The sequence below is a fragment of the Pleurodeles waltl genome, chromosome 4_2 (assembly GCF_031143425.1).
Source record: "Pleurodeles waltl isolate 20211129_DDA chromosome 4_2, aPleWal1.hap1.20221129, whole genome shotgun sequence".
NCBI lineage: Eukaryota > Metazoa > Chordata > Amphibia > Caudata > Salamandridae > Pleurodeles > Pleurodeles waltl.
The window spans coordinates 300,511,181-300,530,382 of NC_090443.1; positions in this window are offsets into that span (position 1 = coordinate 300,511,181).

The following is a 19,202-nucleotide window of genomic DNA, read 5'->3' on the forward strand; positions in this document are numbered from 1 at the left end:
GTGGTAGCAGGGGTACAGAGTAATATGTAGCAGGGGTACAGAGTCAGGGGCCCCATCATTTTGTGTTAGGCTACTTGATAGCAGGGGACACAGACAAAGAGCACATGGAGAGATACAGAGTGTAGGGAGCTGGCTCTGTATATGCTATATCAAAATGAGATGTAGTGAGCACAGAGTTCAGGGGTTCCCCAGGGGCTTAACAGAGGCTAAAACTGATAATACTAATGCTCTCTTTTGAGTACTGTGTTCAAGCAGTTAGGCTTATCAGAGGGTAGTGTAAGTGTGCATGTCAGTTAGACCGTCCGGCCGTCTGAGGCCGGCCAAGCTGACATGCGCACTTAGAAACTCTCCACCCAGCAGTATTTTGCAGTCGGGTGGAGACCAAGCACAGTGCCCCACTCCCTCCCTGAGCAGCATTTCTGCCTGCTCAGGCCAATTGTGGCACTTCTCTCATGCTGTGTAAACAGCATGAGAGAAGTGTTGGGATTGGTTGGGGAGGGAAGAAGGCGAGAGGCGGCAGATCAAGGAGGGGGCGGTAAGTTTTTTTTTTTGCTCTCTCACACCCCCGTTCCATGTGCTGTCCCCTCCCCCCACACCCCTTCCTGGCAGCAGCCACAACTTGGGTCACAGACAGATAGATTACAGAAGGTACACAGAAACTCTGCCACTCTTTGCAAGGAGCACACAGTGTCAAAGGTACAAGAGGTGCAGGGCCTGAGATAACACTTGGGGGCAATGTAGAGTCTGAGGTAGCAGGAATCACATAGACAGAGACAACAAAGGAGTGTCTGAATTATATGTAGCAGAGAAACTATCGATAAAAAGGGGCATCGAGCCAGAGATAGCCCATGGAAGGCAGAAGGCATATAGAGTTGGCAGGGGGTATAGTGTCAGGGATATCAGGGTATGCAGATTTAGAGAGATACTATGCTGGCCTACAGAGTTAGAGATAGCAGGGGGTTCAGAGTTAGAGACAGCAAAGTGTGCAGAGCATGAGGGATTGAGGAAGTACTCAGAGAGAGCACAGCCATAGTGAGGGTATAGATTCAGAGACAGCAGAAGAGGTGTAATGCAGGCCCTTGCAGCCTCAGTAGTGCTGGGGAGGCAACCCTTCAAGGGACCCACAACCCTTCAGAGGGCCCCCATAAAGCCCAAGGCCAACAAATATCTTTGTGATATGTGAGGCTGGGGTGGTCCTCAGCACATTCTGCAGGGGCCCCATCATTTTGTGTTAGGCTATTGGACAGCAGGGGACACAGACAGAGATCACATGGAGAGATAAGAGTGTAGGGAGCTGGCTCTGTATATGCTATATCAAAATTAGATGTAGTGAGCACAGAGTTCAGGGGTTCCCCAGAGGCTTAACAGAGGCTAAAACAGATAATACTAATGCTCTCTTTCTGAGTACTGTGTTCAAGCAGTTAGGCTTATCAGAGGGTAGTGTAAAGCATTTGCTGTACACACACAGGCAATAGATGACTAACTCCAGGCCAATGGTTTTTATATAGCAAAAATATATTTTGTTGCTTTATTTCTAGAACCACAAGATTCTGATTGCAGGTAACTACATTAGTAAGTAGTAAGCATATGTATCAACACCACTTTGTTTCAATTTGGCAAGTTAAATGGTTTTCAAGTAAATAGCAATAATCTGTTTAAAAAGTTAACAGTGCTATTTTCAACACAGTTCTAGGGGGGAAGAAAAGTTAGTACAGTTTTGAGGTAAGTACAAGACTTACAGTTCCAGTCTCCAGGGTTTAGGATATCCACAGGTTGGGGGACAAGTTAACCCTAACCACCCACCACCAGGAACACGGGACCGGCCGGGTGCAAAGGTCAAAGTTGCTGCAAGATTTAAAATGGGCTCCTATGGAGACGGGGGCACTCGGAATTGGATCTGCCAGCAGATAAGTACTCACGTTTTCAGAGGGCAGACCTGGGGGGTTTAGGTGAGCACCAGAGGAGCAACATATCAGCACCAAACTCACACCCTCCGCGACCTAGGGGTGTCCGGGTGCAGGATGCAAACACAGCATCGGGCTCCCAATGCTTTTCAATAAGGGGGACCCTAAGGATTACAAAGATGCAGCAAGCTTGGTCCAGAGGATTGGTTCCAGGAAACAACAGGCTGGGCAAGAGGGAAGCCGCCTGCTGAATGTTGTTGGGCCAGTGGTCTGATTCCCCAAGGCCAGGAGGCTGCACGTGCAGTGGTACCTTTAGGCGTCTGAAATCTTCGTCCAATTCTCTTGCAGTCAGGGGGGTCCTCCAGATTTAGGCTGCAGGTATCGTGTTGGCCAGGAGGGTTTGACCCAGGGTGGACACAAGGTCAGAATCACCTGGGGACCTGCTCTGGACTGGTGGGCCACCTGGACACAGGCCGTGGGCGTTGGGTGCAGAGTGGGCAGGATTCCCGGATCCGGGGAGGTGTTCATGAAACCTTTGTTGGAGTTTCTTCTGGAAAGGGCCACTGTTCTTAAGAGATCTTGGTCCTCTGGTAGGCAGGCAGTCCTCTGGGGGTTTAGGGAGGTTGCTGGTCCTGCAGAATGTGTCACCTTTTTGGAGCAGGAGTCTTTGGAGCTGCAGACAGGCTAGTAGGGCTGGGGTCAAGTCAGTTGATGTTTGGAGTCTCCTCTGCAGGGGGATCAGCTTAGCAGTCCTTCTTTCTTCTTGCTTTAGTGCCTTTTTTTCTTGAGGTTGCCAGGAATCTGATGAGCTAGGATCAGGGGAGCCCTTAAATCCTGGTTTTCAGGGCTTTACAGGGTCAGAGGGCAGTAGCCAATAGCTACTAACCCCGAGGGTGACTACACCTTTCCTGTATTCTCTCCCTTTGGGAAGGGGGACACAGACCTAACCCTATTGGTCCCTGTCCTCCAAACAAAGATGGAGGATTCTGCAGGGAGGGGGTCACTTCAGCTCTGGGCACCTTAAGGGTGGTCCTAACTGAAGTGGTCACTCCTCCTTGTTTTTCCTAATTTTTCCACTGGACTTGCCACCAAAACTGAGGCTTTGTCCGGTGGGTGGGCATCTCCACTAGCTGGAGTGCCCTTGGGCACTGTAACAGGAGGCCTGAGCCTTTGAGGCTCACTGTCAGGTGTTACACTTCCTGCAGGCGGGAGATGTGAAGCCTATACCCAGTGCAGGCTTTGTTTCTGGCCTAAGAGAGCACAAAGGCTCTTACCCTGTGAGGTCAGACACTTGTCTGGAACTGTCAGACTGGCACAAACAGGTCAGTCTTGCACTAGACGTTTGGTTAAAATACAGGGGACATCTCTAAGATGCCCCCTGGGTGCAGTTTTCAATAAATCCAGCACTGGCATCAGTGTGGGTTTACTGTGCGGAGAAGTTTGACTTCAGTGGAGCCATCAGGGAGCTGTGGAGTTTTTAATGACAAACTCCCAGCCCATGTACTCAATATGGCCACACTGCACTTACAGTGTCTAAGAACGGGCTTAGACACTGGAGGGGCATTTTGCTCATGCAGCTATGCCCTCACCTGTGGGATAGTGCACCCTGCCTTAGGGCTATAAGGCCTGCTAGAGGGGTGACTTACCTATGCCTGAGGTAGTATTTTGTGGGCATGACACCCTAAGGGGGATACCATGTTGACATAGCCCTTTTGTCCCCACCAACACACACAAGTTGCAATGGCAGTATGCACCTGTGTTTGGGGAGGGGTTCCATATGATGGCATAATACATGCTGCAGTCCTTGGGGACCTACCCTAGCCACAGGGCCCTTGGTACCATGGGTACCTTTTGGAAGGGACCTAGCTGTTTGCCAGGGGTGTGCCAATTGTGGAAACAATGGTACAGTTTTTTTGGGAAACAACAATGGTCCTGGGGCCTGGTTAGCAGGATCTCAGCACATTCTCAGTCAAGTCAGCATCAATATCAGGCAAACAGGCAAAATGTGGGGTGGGGGTAACTATGCCAAGAGGGGCACTTTCCTACACAGAGTCAGATAGAGCAGAAGGTGTATAGAATCAATGATAGCACAGGGGTTCAGAATCAGAGATAGCAGGGGACTATACAGAAAGAGACAGCAGTGATAACTTGTAGATGATAGCAGGCGGGTACAGAGTAAAATGTGGAAAAGAGGGAAAAGAGTCAGAGACAGCTCTTGGGGTGCAAAGTAAGAGAGAGCAGTGGTTACAGAGCCAGAGATAGTTGGGGATACAGAATCAGCGATAACAGGGGTATAGAGTTAGCAAGAGCAAAGATTCAACGCCTAAGAGAGAGAAAATGTGCAGAGACAGCAGTTTGTTATAAGGTCAGACTTAGTTTAAAGAGTCAGAGGTAGAAGGGGTGTGGAGTCAGAAATAGCACAGAAGAAGGTGCGGTTGATACTGAGTCAAGGACAGCAGAGGCAGCACAGGGTCCTAGATAGTGTGGAGAGAGCTAGAGATAGCCGGGGGTCTGCAATGAGAGAAAGCAGGGGTACTGAATCAGAGAAAGCAAGGGAATCAGAAACAGCATGGTGTAAAGAATCAGTGAGTCCATCGGCTGGTTACAGAGTCAAATATAGCACAGGCAGTACAAAGTCAGAAATAGCAGAGTCGGTTTGGAAGCACAGAACTTTATTCGACTTTCCAACAAGTCATAAAAGCAACGGATAAAACACATCTTATATATAAAAGAAGAAAAAACACAATAAATACATAAAAATAAAAAATAAAAAATAAAAAAATACCAAGAATAAGATACATTGTCGTATTAATTAATCCAATCACAAATAATTAAATGGCCTAGTTATATTGACACCGATACACCCATAGACTTTCTTGCAGTTATTACAGAGCATAGGAAATGTGCCATGATTCTGCATATTTCAATTGAGGATAAAATCTGGAAATTAATATACGCAGTGCGACACTGTCACAAGTTAATAAATCTTAAAAAAGGCACTAAAAACGCTTTCTCTGTTTTTCATAAAATTTGCAAAAGAGGACCACATGTATCGTAGTTTGAGCTGCCTTTGCATCACAGGGACATGGCCCTAAGGATACACTCCAATCATTCATAGTCGGAAAAGTTACCAAACAATGGAACGTATCTAACCTTAATCTTGTAAGGACAAAACGATACCAGGGTTTTGCCACGTTTACCAGCTAGGGCTGCATGCCCTCTGTGGACAAGATGAATTGGTTAGACATGACACTACACTTCTTTGATTCTACTTCCCATCGCTGATCTTCTAGGTACTTCAAAGTCAAGGCCCTCAGATCCTTCCTGGTAAGTCTTTCCAGTAATTCTGGATTTGTGTAATATTCTTTATGGCCCATGTTTTCAAAAAAGGCCATAATACAGGGAGTGCAGAATTATTAGGCAAGTTGTATTTTTGAGGATTAATTTTATTATTGAACAACAACCATGTTCTCAATGAACCCAAAAAACTCATTAATATCAAAGCTGAATATTTTTGGAAGTAGTTTTTAGTTTGTTTTTAGTTTTAGCTATGTTAGGGGGATATCTGTGTGTGCAGGTGACTATTACTGTGCATAATTATTAGGCAACTTAACAAAAAAAAATATATACCCATTTCAATTATTTATTATTACCAGTGAAACCAATATAACATCTCAACATTCACAAATATACATTTCTGACATTCAAAAACAAAACAAAAACAAATCAGTGACCAATATAGCCACCTTTCTTTGCAAGGACACTCAAAAGCCTGCCATCCATGGATTCTGTCAGTGTTTTGATCTGTTCACCATCAACATTGCGTGCAGCAGCAACCACAGCCTCCCAGACACTGTTCAGAGAGGTGTACTGTTTTCCCTCCTTGTAAATCTCACATTTGATGATGGACCACAGGTTCTCAATGGGGTTCAGATCAGGTGAACAAGGAGGCCATGTCATTAGATTTCCTTCTTTTATACCCTTTCTTGCCAGCCACGCTGTGGAGTACTTGGACGCGTGTGATGGAGCATTGTCCTGCATGAGAATCATGTTTTTCTTGAAGGATGCAGACTTCTTCCTGTACCACTGCTTGAAGAAGGTGTCTTCCAGGAACTGGCAGTAGGACTGGGAGTTGAGCTTGACTCCATCCTCAACCTGAAAAGGCCCCACAAGCTCATCTTTGATGATACCAGCCCAAACCAGTACTCCACCTCCACCTTGCTGGCGTCTGAGTCGGACTGGAGCTCTCTGCCCTTTACCAATCCAGCCACGGGCCCATCCATCTGGCCCATCAAGACTCACTCTCATTTCATCAGTCCATAAAACCTTAGAAAAATCAGTCTTGAGATATTTCTTAGCCCAGTCTTGACGTTTCAGCTTGTGTGTCTTGTTCAGTGGTGGTCGTCTTTCAGCCTTTCTTACCTTGGCCATGTCTCTGAGTATTGCACACCTTGTGCTTTTGGGCACTCCAGTGATGTTGCAGCTCTGAAATATGGCCAAACTGATGGCAAGTGGCATTGTGGCAGCTGCACGCTTGACTTTTCTCAGTTCATGGGCAGTTATTTTGCGCCTTGGTTTTTCCACACGCTTCTTGCGAACCTGTTGACTATTTTGAATGAAACGCTTGATTGTTCGATGATCACGCTTCAGAAGCTTTGCAATTTTAAGAGTGCTGCATCCCTCTGCAAGATATCTCACTATTTTTGACTTTTCTGAGCCTGTCAAGTCCTTCTTTTGACCCATTTTGCCAAAGGAAAGGAAGTTGCCTAATAATTATGCACACCTGATATAGGGTGTTGATGTCATTAGACCACACCCCTTCTCATTACAGAGATGCACATCACCTAATATGCTTAATTGGTAGTAGGCTTTCGAGCCTATACAGCTTGGAGTAAGACAACATGCATAAAGAGGATGATGTGGTCAAAATACTCATTTGCCTAATAATTCTGCACTCCCTGTATACCCCAGCCATGGGACTCTTAAAGAATGTATTGATGCCATGCAGTCACGTAAAATTGCCTTGTTTAGTCCAGTATGTTCTGAGGTCCAGACTTTCTGCCATAATAATAATGGCTGTATCTTTATTAAGTCAACTAGGAAAGAAACCCCTAGTTCAGCATGACTGATGTACAATGAAGTACCATTTGGTACCATCAACAAGTATCTCAGGAAATCATTTTCCACCGTGTGGATCGGGTTACAATTAGTTTATCCCCAAATACCTGATCCATACATGGCGGCTGGGATACACTTGGCTCTGTAGATTTTTACCATGTTCTGTGGGGTGATCCCCCCTAACCTTTTTGAGAAGATCTTCAAGGCTGCCGTTGCTTTCGTGATCTGCGCTTTTTTAATTTTCACACAGTGTGCCCAGGAACCCTGTTTATCAAACATTATACCCAGGTATGAAAATGATCTGGCTGTATCAATTTTCCCATCTTGTGTAGTGATGTTATATATCTTGCTCGATTTCCTACCGCAATTCATTATAAAAGTTTTAGAGCGGTTAACTGTAAGGCCCAAGTCTGTCATAAAGGTTATACAAGTGGTCAGAAGCTTTTGGAGGGCTAGTGGAGTCCAGGCCATAAGTACAGCATCGTCTGCATAAAGTAGCGCCGGGAAAGGGCGATGTCTTATTTGAGGGAGATCTTTACATTTACTTATGAGTTCACATTCTAAATTATTTATATATAATGAGTACAAGAGTGGAGCTAATATACAGCCTTGTTGTACTCCTCTGTGTATGCCAAAGGGCCTAGTACATTCTCCTCTTACCCCATATCTCACTCTTGCTCTGCAGCCTGTATACAGGTCCTGGATGAACTGAATTATTGCTGGTTCAACCCCTATACTACTTAAAATGTCCCATAATTTTCCATGTACTACGCAGTCAAATGCTGAGGATAAATCTATAAAGGCCAAGTACAAGTTGCCCTCCCTGGTCTTTGTGTATTTCCCAATTATGATGTTTAAATACATACACATAGTCTAACAATTGCATGGAGAGCCTTGTTATTCTTGGTGAAACATTACTAAGACCATGCGATGTAAGGACTATGGATAGTGGTTTGTGGTCACTCCGTACTACTACCTCAATTCCCCAGATGAACAGTCTAAAATATTTTATGCCCCAAACACATCCCAATTCTTCTCTTTAAGCAGCGGAGTATATCTCCTCTGCTGTGGTTAATTATCTGGGATACGAAGGCTACCACCCTTTCTGTGCCATCCCCCTGTAACTAGGAAAGTAAAGCCCCTAAACCCCTTTGACTAGCATCAGTGGTGACAAAACTCTTGTATCTTGGGTCAAATCCTTGAAATGCTGGGGATTTATAAATGTCATCTGTTATACTTTCAAAACGTTTGTGACAGTCCTCTGACCACAGAAATGTGTTGCCTTTCGTTAGTAATTGCCTAATACGGAACATTTTACTTGAGAAATTATTTACAATTTTAGCATAACATTCTGATAGTCCCAAAAAGGATCGTACTTCATCTTTGATCCGCGGAGTGGGCACTTTCCGTATAGCTTCCACTAGTTCCGTCTTGGGTGGGATGCCTTTGTGGCTGATTTCATGTCTGTAGTATGTCACAGTATTCTTTTCAATTTTACATTAGGATTCTTCAGTTGTAAAACCATACTGTTTCAATGTTACTAATACTTTATGCAGCTCCACATCATGCTCCCTTTTATCTTTTCCCATTATTAGGATGTCATCTTACAAAAATGACTCTTTTCCTGCCTTGGAACACTCTAAACATATGTTTTTGAGCATTGCAGCCCCTGAGGCTAACCCAAAAGGTACTCTTTTAAATTAAAAGCACCCAATAGGAGTAACGAAAGCTGTGAGGTGTTAGCTATTGTACCGTAACTGTACCTGATGGTATGCAGATCTGAGGTCTATAATGGAAAACCACTTCATTCCGTTGGTTACTGATAACACCTCGTTTATACATGGCAATGGAAACATGTCCACAAAAATACTTTTATATAGCTCCCTCAAGCCAACACACAAACAGATACATCCATTAGCTTTCCTTGCCACAACTAGGGGAGCTATCCAATCAGAGGATTCCACCTGCTCTATTATCTTTGCATCAACCAATTCATTAAGGGGGTGATTCTGACTGTGGCGGACGGCGGTCGCCGCCCGCCAAGCGGTTCCCGCCGAAAGACCGCGGCGGTCATTCTGGCTTTCCCACTGGGCTGGCGGGCGACCGCCGAAAGTCCGCCCGCCAGCCCAGCGGGAAACACCCTTCCCACGAGGAAGCCGGCTCAGAATGGAGCCGGCGGAGTGGGAAGGTCCGACGGGTGCAGTTGCACCCGTCGCAAATTTCAGTGTCTGCAAAGCAGACACTAAAATTCTTTGTGGGGCCCTGTTACGGGGGCCCCTGCAGAGCCCATGCCATTGGCATGGGCACTGCAGGGGCCCCCAGGGGCCCCACGACACCCCATACCGCCATCCTGTTCATGGCGGGTGAACCGCCAGGAACAGGATGGCGGTATGGGCTGTCAGAATCCCCATGGCGGTGCAGCAAGCTGCGCCGCCATGGCGGATTCCCATGGGCAGCGGAAAGTCGGCGGTACACAGCCGGCTTTCCGCTTCTGGCCGCGGCTGTACCGCCGCGGTCAGAATGACCGGCGGAGCACCGCCAGCCTGTTGGCGGTGCTACCGCCAACCTCCGCCATGGCGGTAATTACCGCCAGGGTCAGAATGACCCCCTAAGTTCTTTAATTACTTCTACTTTTACACTCTAAGGGATGTTTCCTACCTTGTGTACTTTAGGACATACATAATTTTCCAATTTAATTTTGTATATAAATTATTTGAGCTCACCTACTTTCCCAGAAAACACTGTAGGAAATGTTCTTATCAAATCCACCCCTTTCTTCCTTTCATTACTCACACTTAACATTGGATCCGGACTATTAGGATCTAGTGAAATACCTGGTTTCCTTGATCCCATCATCTGAGCACACGCATACCTTTAACTGCTACTTACAACTTACACACAGCCTTTCTGCCTTTGAATTCAAACAATAACTTGTGGTAACCTAGTAAATCTATAGTTTCTTCAGTAAAGTTAAGTGGTTGGATATCCGGTTTCACCAATTTGGATCCCAATTTGGTGCAAAATAAACATGTCCATGTTTCCTCATTAATAATAGTATAGGGTGAGCCAGGGTCAGCCACTAACGTTATATGCCCTCCCACAGCAACTATTTCACAGACCGGTTTCTTCCTGTTCTGCCCATTCACATCCATTACACATTCTTGTACACACAACACTTGGGGACTATCAGTGTCAGAATGGGATTGATAATCTTGTTCTCCCTCACCCACAACACACTTAATGAACTTAGATTTCCAGTGCACCCATGCATAGAGGCTTTTAATTTCACACTCTGCACACTTTTGCCTTACAGCTGGACACTTTTTATTGTGTGCTAGAGGATACAAGCTGCCACGTTGGTAACATTTGCCTTTCAATTCTTCCATTCTAGTATTTAGGGGGTCATTCTGACCCCGGCGAGCGGCGGGAGCCGCCCGCCTGGAGGGAACCGCCAGAATACCGCTGCGCGGTCAAAAGACCGCCGCGGGTATTCTGGGTTTCCCACTGGGCTGGCGGGCGACCGCCAACAGGCCGCCCGCCAGCCCAGTGGGAAACACCCCTCCATGAGGATGCCGGCTCCGAATGGAGCCGGCGGAGTGGAGGATGTGCGACGGGTGCAGTAGCACCCGTCGCGAATTTCAGTGTCTGCTGAGCAGACACTGAAATTCAGGGTGGGGCCCTCTTACGGGGGCCCCTGCAGTGCCCATGCCATTGGCATGGGCACTGCAGGGGCCCCCAGAGGCCCCACGACACCCCATACCGCCATCCTGTTCCTGGCGGCCGAAGCCGCCAGGAACAGGATGGCGGTATGGGGGTCAGAATCCCCATGGCGGCGCAGCAAGCTGCGCCGCCATGGAGGATTCTACAGGGCTGCGGAAAACCGGCGGGAGACCGCCGGTTTTCCCTTTCTGGCCGCAGCTGAACCGCCGCGGTCAGAATACCCTGTGGAGCACCGCCAGTCTGTTGGCGGTGCTCCCGCCGACCCGCCGGGGGTCGGAATGACCCCCTTAGTCTTTGATTCCCTGCATTTTGTATTTCTTTTTTTATTATGCTCCTGAACTTTCTTTGTCTGACCTTTCCTTTTAACAATTTTGACAAATCATCTCCATTCTCATTCTTGCTAGTAGATATTACAGCCTTAGCGCACTAAGATGTAAGTTCTGATTTACTAATGATTGCAGTAACTTCCTGCATGGTGGATTCATCATGTACCCACAACCTATCCTGTGATTTGGGGTTATTACAGTGCATGATGACTTGGTCCCGTATTAACTCATCCTCTAACCCCCCCAAATTTACATGACAAAGCTAATTTTCTTAAGGAGGCTATATAGTCGACTATTTTCTCATTTTCTCTCTTTTTTTCTGTGAAAAAAAATATATCTGTCTATAGTCCTACATACAGCTGGAGCAAAGTAGGCATCTAAATCTGCCAATGTGTCCCCAAACACATCCCCTAAACATGTTTTTTCCCCCATGCAATTGTATACTTTCCAACCTCCTAGACCTAGGCAATGCAAAAAAAATAAATCTTTCTTTCTGGAGACATATCTTGTGTGTCAAATGTAGCAACGTAATTGACAAAATATTCCTTCTATTCTTCTCACTTTAAATTAGATTCACCCGCAATCACCATGAACGGTTTGGCGCTGGAAGATTCATAGTAGCCATGGTGGATGCATATGTATCTTACTATTGCTTGTATTTTGTATGAGAATATAAAGATTATGCATGTCACAATGCTGTCCTAAAAGTAACATGCTTATATTTTCATAACCAGTCTTCAAATTAATATAGGTGTGCATGTCACTGACAAGGATAGAATGCTTAAATTTCCAGAACCAGGCTACAAGAGTATATAGGTGTGCGGGTCACTGACGAGAGTACATAGGTGTGCATGTCCCTTACGAGAATAACACACTTACATTTTCATAACCAGGCTACAAGAGTATATAGGTGTGCATGTCACCAATGAGGATCCTTCTTGGAAGGCTGCACTTACATGACTAAAATGGGTAATTTATAAATTTGGTGTGCACATCACTTTACAGATCTGCAGAGATGTAAATCTGTGAGGATGGCACTACTCAAAGCATGTGAGATCCGCTTCACGCTCGTGAGTTGGTGTGCACATCACTGTGGTAATGTTGACTGCACAGTATAATTTGGGAAGACACGTCCGAAATGGGCACTACAAATGTCGTGGTGCTGTGTCTGAAGTACGCCCAATGTAGTATGATCAGTGTTGCCCCTACAACCGGTCGGTAAGACTCAGAGTAGAGAGGCACGCTCCTGTCGTGTGTATCCTTGGCAAGAGCACAGCATCAGCAGTGAAACTGAGCGAAGGGAGGCAATGCAGCATTGCCTCCCTTCGCGCAGTTTCACTGCTGTGCACCAGTAACTGTCACCGCTACCTGTAAAGGGACTAACTGTCAATGCTACCTACACATGGTTGAAAGTAGAGTAGTTAGAATCACAGGCGAGTGCTTAAATAGAAACTTGCTGATGCCATAAAATAGCACAATTGCTTTACGTTTCTCCTCTCGTGCAGGGCAAAAATAAAGTCAATAAATTACTATCTAAAAGTTCTCTCCAATGGCTAAAATAGGTTGGAAAAGAGGGGGAAATTACCAACCACAGACAACAGGCCTGAGTGTGGAAAAAGCCACTTTATTGGCAACAGGTGCACTTACAATGAAAACCTTGATCTTTGCCGTACAAAACTAACCACCTCACTATAAACGTAATCACCTACATAAAACCTCCCCCTTCCCTACTCTCCCCCCTTTCCCTCCATCCTTGACCTTTCAATAGTACTTTCCATATACGGTTTCAACAGTTTTTTCCCTTGCACTGCCTTATACTTATCAAAATACTGAACCTGTAACTAAGATACATTCTTAACAAACATTTAACTTTATAACTCGCCCGTGCGTGCTGTTGTGAACCCTTTGTTAAGCACCTGGACTGCCACTAAACAACCCTAAATTTCTCTAACTTTGGCAACTTGCCGTGCCTCTGCCACCCAGAAAAAGGCCCACAGACTTTTCTACCCCCCCACCCCTTTTAGGACTCACTTAAGGTATGTTCAACAGGCTTTTCAGTGTGTCCTTAATATGAAAAATATAGTTCTATGCGCATGAAGGACAGGTGAACACCGTCTCCCTTAAAAAAACTCCTTAGGCCCGATTCACAAAGGTAAACTTACACTTTTGGTCTAAGTTTAGACCAAAAGTGTAAGTTTACGACTGCTCGGTATTCACAAAGGTAAATGGGGAGTAGTATATTTACTTCCGCGCTCAGGGGCGGGTCGTCCGCACTCAGACCAGATCAGGCAGAAATGGAAGATGACACACCTGTGTTAGTGCCTACCATCCCCCACCCAGCTCCAGTTGAAACTCCTCAGTCCACACCCAGTCACAGCCTTGCTGCACACATGAAAGCAAAGCTGACACAAACCAACCCTTTCAGGCCTTGCAATATGTCATTGAATGTGTTTGTCGGTTTTCCCTTTGCTATGCATCAGGATCAATTGAGGAGGAGGAGAGTAGAGAGGATCTTTAGACAAAGGATAAACCTCTTTGTGATGTCCAGCCAAGATGTCCTGGCCAGATACCGTTTTCCCCCTGATATCATCTTGGAGATGGTTTGTGAGTGGGAACAAGATGTTAACTCAGTGACCTGTCACTCCCACGTCATCCGAGCCTAGGTCAAGATCCTAGCAACTCTCCATTTCTTTGCTACAGGGTCATTTCACAGGGTCTCAGGGTGACCTTGTCGTCATCTTCCAGGCAACCTAGTCCCAATGCCTGCATCAGGTACTGAGCTGCATCAGTAGGAGAGCCCAGGGCCACATACGAATGCCCCATACACTGGCCAGAAGGTAAAGGGTAGCTAGGTTTTTTTTCCACATTTCCCTCTTCCCACATATGCTAGGTGCATTTGCTTACACTCATGTGGCTCTCCAGCCACCTCACCACAATGCACACATCTTCTGCAACAGACACCGCTGGCACTCCATCAACATGCAGGGTGTCTATGATGCCAGTGGTAGCTTCATTGATGTGCATGCAGTATTCCCAGGCAGTACCCATGGCAACTTTGTTTTCCAGAGATCACCTCTTGCCCGGCGGATGGCAGCAGGAGAATTTGTCAACATACGGCTACTGGGTAAGTACCTAGCACCACACAAGTATGAGATGCATAATTATGTATGCACATGTGCACAAATATCAGACAAAGCTGATCTCCATCCCACATTCATGCCTCAAACAGACACAGCATGTACTACGTCCGTCATACAGCATGTACTACACAGAGTCATGAGAGACCTTTTTCAAATGTCACTCCTTTTCCTTCATCAGGTGATGATGCACATGCAATCTCCCCTCATCTCCTCACACCATACAGATGTGCAACCACTGTTGTGCACAAGCCATAATTGAATGCAATTTTGGGCTCCTGAAGTCAAGATTCAGATGTCTTGATCATACGGGGGGTGCTGCTGTACTCCCCTCAGGGTGTGTGCAAGATTATAATATCCTTTTGTGTATTGCACAACATAGCATCAAATCATGGCTTACACATACCTCTGGACCCTCAGCTAGGTCTGAAACCAGGCAACCGGGCCATTGTAAAAAACAGAGGGCAGGGTATTAAGGTCCGTTACCAGCTAGTTGACACTTTTTTCACCCGAGCAACATGTGTCGTGGCCTCATGTGGTTTGCAGTCTGTTGTCAATGATGATTGGTTGACATTTAACACTCTGGGCCTGATTCTAACTTCGGCGGGCGGCGGAGGCCGCCCGCCGAAGTTCCCCCACCAAAATACCGCTCCGCGGTCTAAAGACCGCTGAGGGTATTTTGGGATTTGCCCTGGGCTGGCGGGCGGCCGCCAAAAGGCCGCCCGCCAGCCCAGGGCAAATCAACCTTCCCACGAGGACGCCGGCTCAGAATTGAGCCGGCGTAGTGGGAAGGTGCGACGGGTGCAGTGGCACCCGTCGCGTATTTCAGTGTCTGCATAGCAGACACTGAAATACTTTGTGGGGCCCTCTTACGGGGGCCCCTGCAGTGCCCCGCAGCACCCCCTACCGCCATCCCCGCCAGGAACAGGATGGCGGTAGGGGGTGTCAGAATCCCCATGGCTGCGGAGCGCGCTCCGCAGCCATGGAGGATTCTGTAGGGCAGCGGAAAACCGGCGGGAGACCGCCGGTTTTCCTTGTCTGACCGCGGCCGAACCGCCGCGGTCAGAATGCCCTGCGGGGCACCGCCGGTCTGTCGGCGGTGCTCCCGCCGACCCTGGCCCCGGCGGTCTGAGACCGCCGGGGTCAGAATGACCCCCTCTGTCCACATAGGCAGTCCTGAGACTACTTTGCGACTCATACATGATGTCTGTGTACAACAGCTGTCCCCAGGAGACTAAAGATTGTCTGTGCATGTTATTATGCGCACGTCATGGACTAGCGTGTCAAACGTCACTTAATGCCTCATTGGCTCTGGGGATCAAAGCTCAGCATGTGTGAGACCTCCCTTGATTGTGTCACAGGAGGCCTCTGCTTCACAAAGGCGGTTGCCCATTGGAGTGAAGGTGCCACATTAGAAGATCTGTCCTTGTAACCAAAGTGGGTTTTCCTGCCAAGAGATATTGCAGTGTAGTGATTGTAACCCATGTGCAATGATTGAAGGGCCACTACCAGTAGTGCGTAGGTCGTGGGCATGTCCTGACTGACCAGGGGAGTATTGAGCATTTTTCACTGGCACTGGAGGGGAGAGGGCAGGTCTCATTATTGTGTATTGTTACAGAATGGGCATGCCAATATGTGCAACTAGTTAAAAAATGGCAATCCTGCATGATCCACACACTTTAACTTACAATTTCTGTTTTGGGGCCTGCGTGCAAAACTAGTCAGTGCTGAAATGGCTTCCCAGTCTTATACTGTACCTCTGGCCCTTTGTGTACTTGGTGCCGTGTGTCCAGGGATTGGTATCACAACCTGAGCCTGGATTGGTGATACAGCACAGTTTCCCAAGTTGTGAGTAAGATATCTGGACCACATGTACCATAATGAAATGCAAAGTGCAAAACTGTGCTAGGAAGTTCTGTAGTGTAAAGTGTAACCACAAAACATTCCATTCCTCCCTCAGTACACGCTTGCATATGTCATGTTTGATTTCCATTTGTCACTCCAAAAAAAAATCCATTCTGATGACAGTGCTATGCCCCGCAGGCGGATCCTACACTCCGCATGCAGAGCGTATGCTCTGGGTGAGGATGATCCGCATAGAATCTGGCTAACCCAATGATAATCAATAGGAAGTGACATAGAGGAAATGCAAGGCAGGAAGTTCCAGACAGGAAGTTGCAGGCAGCCATTTTTTAGTCCTTCTGAGTCACCCTCTGCTACAGACAGGATCCTCTGCCATCTTGCTGCTCAGTTCATCCTTACTGCCCCCAACATGGCTGAAGGAGTTGAGGAAAGGGCACTCCCCTTCAGGGAAAGGGAATTGGACATCTTAGCTGGGATAGTGCTAGATCACTACCCTCAGCTTTTTGGGAGCCCGAGGACCAGTTGACCAATGCAGCATTTGCCCAGATCTGGGTGCAGATTGCGCAGCGCTGCAGTGCAGTGGGCGTATACCACCGGCGGGCCAGGATGTGCTGCAAGCGCTGGGAGGTACTGAAATGTTGGACACGTCTGAGGGCCAAGAACTGCTGGTGCAGTTCTGCCAACCCCACATACACTGGCCCTGCCTCACACCACTGTACAGGAGGGTCCTGAGTACAGCCTGGCCAACCCTCCATGCTCAGCTGGAGGAGGTGAAGCAGCAGATGTCTGGTGAGTGCATTGCCTGCATGCTGTGTCTGGTAGCATGGTGTGAGAGTTAACAGAGCTGTAGAACCATGCATCACGTCATCATGTACAGAATCTGGACATTTGCTGCAACAGTCATAAGGCCAGTGCCCCATGGGATCACTTAGGAAGCACTGACCAATGTGCATTCTGGAGCTTGTAGTGTGCTGGACACTATAGGGGAAATAGCCTTCACTCATGCTTTCATGTGAAGAAATGCAATGCCTCCACCATGACTATGGAAGAAAGGGCCTTATCACTGCTGGGTACAATGCCAAATGGATGGATTAGAGCCTGTCCAGTGTGAGGTCAAGTGGTCACATTTCTTGTGTCGGATGCTGTGACATGCATGCCTTGTTTTTGTGTATCAACAGTGTAAAAAAACATTTCTTGTATCTTGGAGTAATGGCTGACTTTGGAATACCTGTCTCACACAATATGGTTCCGGAATTCCCAAGGTTGAACGAACGCACTTGTCCTTACAACAGTGGCTCGTCTGTCTCATTTCACAGCTAAATTGTTGAGCCACCTTTGCACACATGCCAACTGATGTGCAGCACCAACAGACAATCCTGAACTGCCAAATGTGGCACCTGCCATGTATATTGGCAAATCGTTTCAGGCATCTCCTAATGCATGTACCCACAGCCTCGCAAAGGTCAGGGCCCAGGGCTGATTTGCACTTGTACACCCATTCAAGCATTTATGTGGAATCAGATCACGCTACACAGCAGATGATATTCAATATTTCGTGGCTACCAAGTCTGCTCTTGGCAGGGTGATCATTGACACATGGTGTCCAATTCACAAAGGTTAACTTGGACCAAAAGTCTATATTTTACACTTGGGGTATGATTCACAAAGGTAAACTTAGACCAAAAGTCTAACTGTACTACGATTAAAGTTAGACGCTAGGCCTAAACTTAGATTTTTGGTCTAAACTTAGACTTTTACTCTAAGTTTACCTTTGTAATTCGAGGCCATGGCTTTGGGGCGAACAGCTCCATCCAGACAGTGCTCCATCTCCACTTGTACACTGACTTGTGAAGAAGACTAGGTAGTGAGGACAGGCAACCTTTGTCCCAATATCTTTGGGTAAATTGAACTTCAGTTCAATCATTCACACATACAACTTTTATGGCAGTTGAGAATCAGGACAAGGTTTTTAGGTTTTGCTTAAGGTTCTGCTTTGTCACTACAGTAGGGTATACCGCCCAAAATTGTGACAGATATCAAGGTGTGAGTCATATCTGGACATATCAGTGATAGTACACATTCTATTGGGAATCAAAGTCAGCTGGAATTGGTCAGTGAGATCAAAGGTGGACAAAGGCAGCTTTTGCTTCAGATACTCATGTGCCTTGCCATGATTTAGACACCAACTACATAATGTTCTCACTTCCATTTCAGTGGACCCGGCTGTCCAAGAAAGTACCGGGGACCAAGGAGCTACCTGGGGACGATGGCAGACAGGACAACTGAGGAATAAGAGGAGGAGGAGGGATCTGCACCACCTACAGGCAGGGGAAGTGCACCCACCCGGATGGACTCTGAGGACAATGCCTGGGTGGAGGTTGTGGAGCCGATAGGGGGACCTTGATCTTGACACCTCTGGCCGTTAAGGGGGAGGGGTGTTGCCTCTACCCTGGACATTGAAGACCTTGATCAGCCAGAGGTGTGCCCAGAACTGCAATCTCCTACATGTGCGATTGGCTCTGTCCCCTCCCTAGAACATGAGGCCCCCAGTCCAACTGGGCCCCAAGCTGCCATCCCTGCCAACTGTCTCCCTCCGTGTGCCGGACCTAGTCCGACTGGGAGCTCAGTTGACCCCCACAACCAACATCCCTCCACTACCCAAACCCCTCCATGTGTTGTGACCCCTGTGGCTGCATCCCAGGAAGGGATGGTGGCATTTCAGGGGGAGCAGGCCAACCTCCCTCGACTCCTACAGCAGTTAATAGAAGAACAGCTTAGGACTCGAGAGGACTTGACCCGGCCCCTGGATTCCATCAATGCCACCCTCACTTCCTTTAGTGCAGCCATGATTTCTGCCTTGTCTCAGCATCCCTCCCACACCACCATCCATGTGTCCCCCTGTCGTTCCTCCCACTCTGTACCTCCTACCCCTCGTACTGCTGTGTGTCTCAGTCCCACGGGGTGTCTGGTCCTACTATGGCCAGCCAGGAAGAGGCCACAACGGCAGAGGATCTCATTGTGATAGAGAAAGCGGATGACCAGAATGTTTATTGACTCAACATTTCATTTGGACTGGACTTTTCTTTTTCTTCCATATGAATAGACTGTTTCCCATGTTGTTTCTTCAAGTGTTA